This window comes from Chrysochloris asiatica, unplaced genomic scaffold (genome assembly GCF_000296735.1).
Source record: "Chrysochloris asiatica unplaced genomic scaffold, ChrAsi1.0 scaffold00112, whole genome shotgun sequence".
Classification (NCBI taxonomy): Eukaryota; Metazoa; Chordata; class Mammalia; order Afrosoricida; family Chrysochloridae; genus Chrysochloris; species Chrysochloris asiatica.
In genome coordinates, this window is record NW_006408630.1 from 11,045,712 (window position 1) to 11,052,305 (window position 6,594).

Below are 6,594 nucleotides of genomic sequence, written 5' to 3' on the forward strand. Positions count from 1 at the left end.
AAAGTATTCTCATATAAATGAAACAGGAGTATCTACATCAAATTTTCTTTTTTTTCTGGTCTTGATTATGCAATGAATATTCTAGCAATTGTTTTTGGTTTTAGGTTTGCTGTTGTTTTAATGTACTGTATTTCTTGTTACATACTTTTTTAACCAACTAGATTGGAAGATGTGATTTAAATACGAGGAACAATAGACTTGTAACACTGAACAAGAGAATTAGGGAGAAAATCTGTCCCTGTGATTACTACATGGAAACTATAAAGCTGTATATTACTTTTGTGTCATTGGGAATGTTTGCAAGTGACTTTGCTGAGATGTAAGGACATGAATATATATTATAGCATAAATTCATTTATGTTCTAAAAATATATTCTTCATGATAAAACCATGGGGATTCTTCTTATGTCTGTAGGATCTTTTGTATTATTGCATTATTTTTGAAAATGATTATATGATTTTCTACTGAAAAAAAAAAAAACATAAAAAAGAACAATTTGTCCCCAGGCTTAAGCTCTTATCTGTGTGTTCTCCTTGGCTTTTATGCATACTTACCTATGTGAGCACATTTTACTTTGATGGTATATTTTTCCTTTGTCTCTGTCATGAACTCTTAGGAATCAAAAAGCATTTTATTAATACTTGAATATTCTGCTTTCAACAGTACAATGAATTTTATAAGAACAAATACATGAGGTGAGAGTTTACCTGGGATTTTAAAATTTAACTTATTTGTGTTTTTTATTTTTATTTTTTTGCTTGAGTTACAGCAACCTCATGAAGTCCAGGTTGTACAAACTGAAATTTCCTATTGTGAGTATTCCATTCCTTACATAAAGATCTGACTTGTGACATTTTTCCATGAGTCCAATTAGAGGAACACTTTATTCCCGATTCTTGACATTTTCTTCTGTAAGGAAGGACTTCTATCCTCTCTACTGCCCCACTCGCTCTTTGCACTGGGAAGTGGAAATATTGTTGTGTTTTTTTGAGTTTGGTACAGAGAACAAGATATCTCAGTAGCTCCATTCTATGAAGCTGCCTACCTGCAGAGAAAAAGCCCTGTGATTTGCTCCTGGCCAAAAGAGGCTTGGTAGCCAAGGCTCTGTCTAATTGGAAGATGCCTGGGGTTCTCAGCAAGGCTATGTCTGGGTGGGGTGTCAATCTCATTTTTCAGTCCACTCTTAGAAGCCCATTATTGACTCATACCTAGCTAGTATTAAAGTTAATATTTTGATCTCACTTTTGTTATGTTCTTTAATGCTTTACATTTTATAGAGAATCACTCCCAGCAGGAGAAATCTGCAGTTTGCAGAAGATACTTTCAAATCTGGGGTGAAGTATTAATAACTTGTATCAGTTAAGAGATGTTTAGATCTTGATGTTAAGGGAAGTATTGCATGAATCGATGTGCTTTGGCATGATTAAGACTCTGCTGTTGCCAGGGTAATGACTTCAAGTGTTGGTGACACAGAAGTAAGAAAGACATAAAGATTGGCTGCTAGTAATAGTTACTTTCCTGTAAGATTTACCATAGCATAATTTACGTCATGTAGCTCTTTTTTCAATTACATTGCTTACTTTTAGCTGCTGCTGCCTTCACATTTAGACTTTAAACATGTGAACCACATGTGGTTTTGATCTTTATAGTTTCCAGCAGTTTATAGTTCTTCTGGCTTAGCAATTACAAATTGGGCTGCGAGCCACAAGGTCATCAGTTCAAAACTATCAGCTGTTCTGCGGGAGAAAGAAGAGGCTTTCTGCTCCTGTAATGATTTATAGCCTCGTAAACCCTGTACAGAGTTGCTATGAGTCAGAACTGACGTCACGGTGTATAACCACCACCACCACCAAGGTTGGTTTTTATAAAAACATAGTTGCATTAGGACATAGTCAAACGTCGATAAGTTCAAAATACAGGTTTGGAGTATTCGGTTGCAGATTGCTACAACTTAACCTTGATTGGCACAGTCATGTCTTTGCTTATTTTGTAGGTCAAAGTAAGTTTGGGGTAGACATTTTTTGATACACATTGGAAAAATAATACCTGCTATTTTCTTGTATGATTAGCTGTATTTTTAGGATGGAGATATTAAACATCAGGCCACCTGATCTATGCACTAGCCAAAAAAATTGGCAAATTTCTTGAATATAATTGAGCTATGTAGTTAGAGATGGATGGTCTATATAACATATTGCTTTCTGACTTTGTGGTCAATAATAAACACTGGGATAGATGACCTATAATTCTGTGGTTTGCTTATATTCTCAAGATTTTTCCTTCATGTCATGGCCTGGAATTAATTAGGACTTTAGGTGTGCGACAAGGTTGTATTGTTTCATCATACTTATTCACCTTGTATGCTGAGCAAATAATCCAAGAAGCTGGGTTATATGAAGAAAAACGTGGCATCAGGATTAGAGGAAGACTCATTAACAACCTGCAATATACAGATGATGCAACCTTGCTTGCTGAAAGTGAAGAGGACTTAAAAGATTTACTGATGAAGAACAAAGAACATAGCCTTAGGTATGGATAGCATCTCAATGTCAAGAAAACAAAAATCCTCACCACTGGACCAATAAACAACATTCTTATCAACGGAGAAAAGATTGAAGTTGTCAAGGACTTCATTCTTCTTGGATCAACTATCATCATTTGCAGAAGCAACAGTCAAGAGATCAGATGACATATTGCATTAGGCAAATCTGCTGCACAGGAACTCTTTAAAGTGTTGAAGAACAAATATGTCAGCTTGAGGACTAAGGTGCGCCTGACCCAAGTCATGGTATTTTCAATAACCTCATATGGATGCGAAAGCTGGGCAGTGAATAAGGAAGACCATAGAAGAATTGATTCTTTTGAGTTATGGTGTTGGAGGAGAATATTGAAAGTGCCATGGGCAGCCCATAGAACCAACAGATCTGTGTTGGAAGAAGTGCAGCCAGAGTGCTCCTTGGAGGCCAAGATGGTCAAACTTCATCTCTCATACTTTGGACATATTGTCAGGATGGACTGGAGAAGGATATCATGTTTGGTAAGGTGGATGGTCAGAGAAAAAAGAGAAAGATCTCTAATGAGATGGATTGGCCAAATGGAAGCAACGATGTACTCAACTATTCCAACAGTAGTGAAGTTGGCCCAGGATTGGGCAGTGTTTTGTTCTGCTGTGCATAAAGTCGCTATGAGTTGGTACCTACTCGATGACACCTAACAACAACAACAACAAATCATAGAAGCTATTATCTTGGTTCTGGAATTTCAAGCCCTGGATTAAACAACATTATGAGGAACACCTGACATGGATACTGATTCTTCTTATGACTTTATGGCATTGGTTTCAGATGCATCAATAGAAGGATCAGTTCAGGAAACTTCCAAGACTAATTGTGAAGCTCCAACAAATATGAAGATTATACACTTGTGCCAGAAGCACAGGTCTCAAATAAAAAAATGTATATTAATCATCTTGAATATGCAAAAAGAAAACAAAATATACTCCAATTATAAAATATACTCAGTGACAGGTACTTCCTCTGTCTCAAAATTCTTAATTCTAAAACAAGACAGAAGTCATTCTAATAAACCTTAGTGCTAACTCCCACTCCTAAACATACATGTACACACATGCAAAAATATGGTGAACATGGATTCTTGTTAAGTAGCATAGCCTGATAACAATGAAAACCCAAAACAAAACAAAAATATTAAACTCATTACAGTCAAGTTGATCACAACCCACAGAAAACCTGTAGAACAGAGTGGAACTTCCTCCACAGGATTTCCAGGACTGTGCATTGGACTGAGATATAGGTATGAACCACAAGTTTGGCTGTTCAAGCTCACCAGTTGCATTTTGGAAACCCAGTACAGGGTAGCTATGGGTCGGTAGCGCCTCAACAACACTTAACAACTTCTACAATCTTTATAGGGGACTTCTGGTGTGGCACTGTAGAATCAGCATTAAACTGTGAATTATGAGGTTGTCAGTTCAAATCCACCAGCTGGTCCTTGGAAACCCTATGCAGGGGCACTATGAACTGACTAGATGGCACTTGACAATAACAACAACAACAATTTGTTATAAGAGTCATGATATGGTACTGTAGGACAAGCACTGGAATGAAAAGTTGTTTTGAACAACAACATCCAGGGTTCAAATTCACCAGCCACTCCTTGGTAAACCTATACATGTTCGCTATGAGTCAGCTGACTCCACAGCAATGATTAACAATAGTAACAACATCTTTATAGAAGACATACTGCCACAGCTTTCTCCTGCAGAGCAACTGGTAGTTTTGCATAAATAATATTTTGGTTATCATCAAACATTTTAACCATAGCACTACCAGAGCTCTTGACAGCACGCAATTGAAGCCAAAATAAAAATATTCTGCGTCTATTTTCCTTAACTCGCATACCACTGAGTCTCTTGTTTAAAAATCAATAAATACTCAATCCTAGTAATATAACATGGAATACTTGCTCTAGACTCTGAAAGTTGCTTTGCTTTTTAAATTTGTTTTATTTAGTTTTTTATAATCCTGTGTCTTTTGTGTTCTATAATAATGACTCATATTAGAGCCTTAACGTTGTACTAAAATTGCTTTTAAAAGTCTGCATGAATATTATTTGTATCAGGGAAAGCCAGCATATGTAATAGCTACACAAAATGCACCCAAAATATGGGTTTAAGCATTGAAATGCTTTCTAGATGACAAGTAACTAATTAATAATTTGTTACTGTTGTTAGTTGCCTGCAAGGTAGTTCTGAGTAAAGCAACCCTGTATAGGGTTTCAAAGTTTATAACTGTAAATCTTTAGAGAAACAGAAATCCTCATCTTTCTCCTGCTGTGATGCAGGTGGGCTTGAATTGCTGACCTTGTAGTTAGCAGTTGAATGCTTATACTACAGCACTCCAATCATTATTATTTTAAGTTTTTATTGTGACTTATGTGATAGTTTACATGGGAGAACACCAGCTGTCCATTCATCCTATCATATTTCATTTCATTGCAATAGTTACAATACCATCCATGCATCATCAAACAACCACACAAGCCTGCACCCTGGCCATCAGCACACAGCCTCTCTCCCTCTCTGGGTCTAGAGTCCCCAGCTGCTCCATCACTGTTTATTAATCCCATCATATTTCATTTCCTTGCCTTGGTTACAATCCCATCCATGCATCATCCACCAACCAAAGGGTACACAGCCCTTCTCCCAATCGGGTCCAAAGTCCCCAGCTGCTCCATCTATCCATGTCATCATCTTTGCCTCCATTCATGGCATCACTGTTTCTCTGGGTAGGGTCCTGAAATATGACCTTCTCATTTTATGGTCCCAGGGACCTCTGCTCCTGGACCGCAAAATCAACCATTCCCCTCTTTTTGTTATAAAACATCTACCTTTACATTTCAGACCCTCACAGTCAGTCCTGATAACAATTATTCACTATTGTACCACAAGAGTCTTATCCCCATCTTCTTTCATCAGTACCATCCCAACAGATTGGACACTACTCAGTGAAGATTCTACCTTCCCCTGCACCCTCTAGAACTTGTAAGCTTATAAGCTTGAAAGCTTGTAAGCCAGTCACTTCCTGCCCCTGGAGCACCCTCATTTTGGGTTACCAATGTATAAGTTGCTCATCCCTGTCAACCCTGTGTATGGAGAGGGTAGGAATGATCCTCACTGTAAAGATTCGTTCCCTTTTTGAGCTACTACATCCATAAGTATAGGTCAAGTTCATCAAATTGTAGCAGATTACTCTTTTTTCCTCTTCTTTCTTCTTCTAGTCAAGTTCTAATCATCAAGTGGGTACTATCTGCAAGTATGGGTGTTCTTGTGCATCTCCCCGCACTTCATATCAGCTGGACGCTTCACTCTCCATTCTAGTCCTCTGTGGCCATGTCACTGTCTCTGAACCCAGGAGTCCCTGGATCTTGTCACACTGCTGGCCAACCAGGTCTCAGCCAGGGTAAATAGGAGTCTATTGAATGTGGTTGGACTTGGCTCACAACTTCATTGCTGTTTTCCCCCACTTACCATTATTGGTGAGCAGTGGGATCACCAGCCAGACAACATGCCTGAGTATGAATTCCTCTTGAGTCTTAGTCTTGGAAGGGGTTTGCTCTCACTGGACCCAACCATTTGCTTTGATGACTCCTGGGCAAACAGCTTGCTTGTTCTTACAGTAGTAAATCAGACTACTCTTATTGAGTTTGTCTGCTGGTCTTTCTTTCATGAAGTATCTACTGTTCTTCTAGCCACTCCAGGCTGATCTGCTTCTCCTTTCAAGTGGAAATTTCCCATCTCAAAGGAATATGGATGGAGTTCAGGATTCCATCTATAATCTAATGCAATGCAAAGGCTCCACAGGCTTCCTCTCTTTCACTGGGCAAGTTCTAGCCCCCTTTAAGGTATTCCCCTTTATGGTATTTAAGGTATGCCTGAAGACAGACTTACAAATTCTCTATTGTGATGTTTCTGGCTATTCTTTTCTCTCACCCTCAAGTACATATTTTATAATGGCAGGCAAGGAAAACCAAGATTCAAAAGATAGCCAAACATCTTAACTTTATTTCTCCTC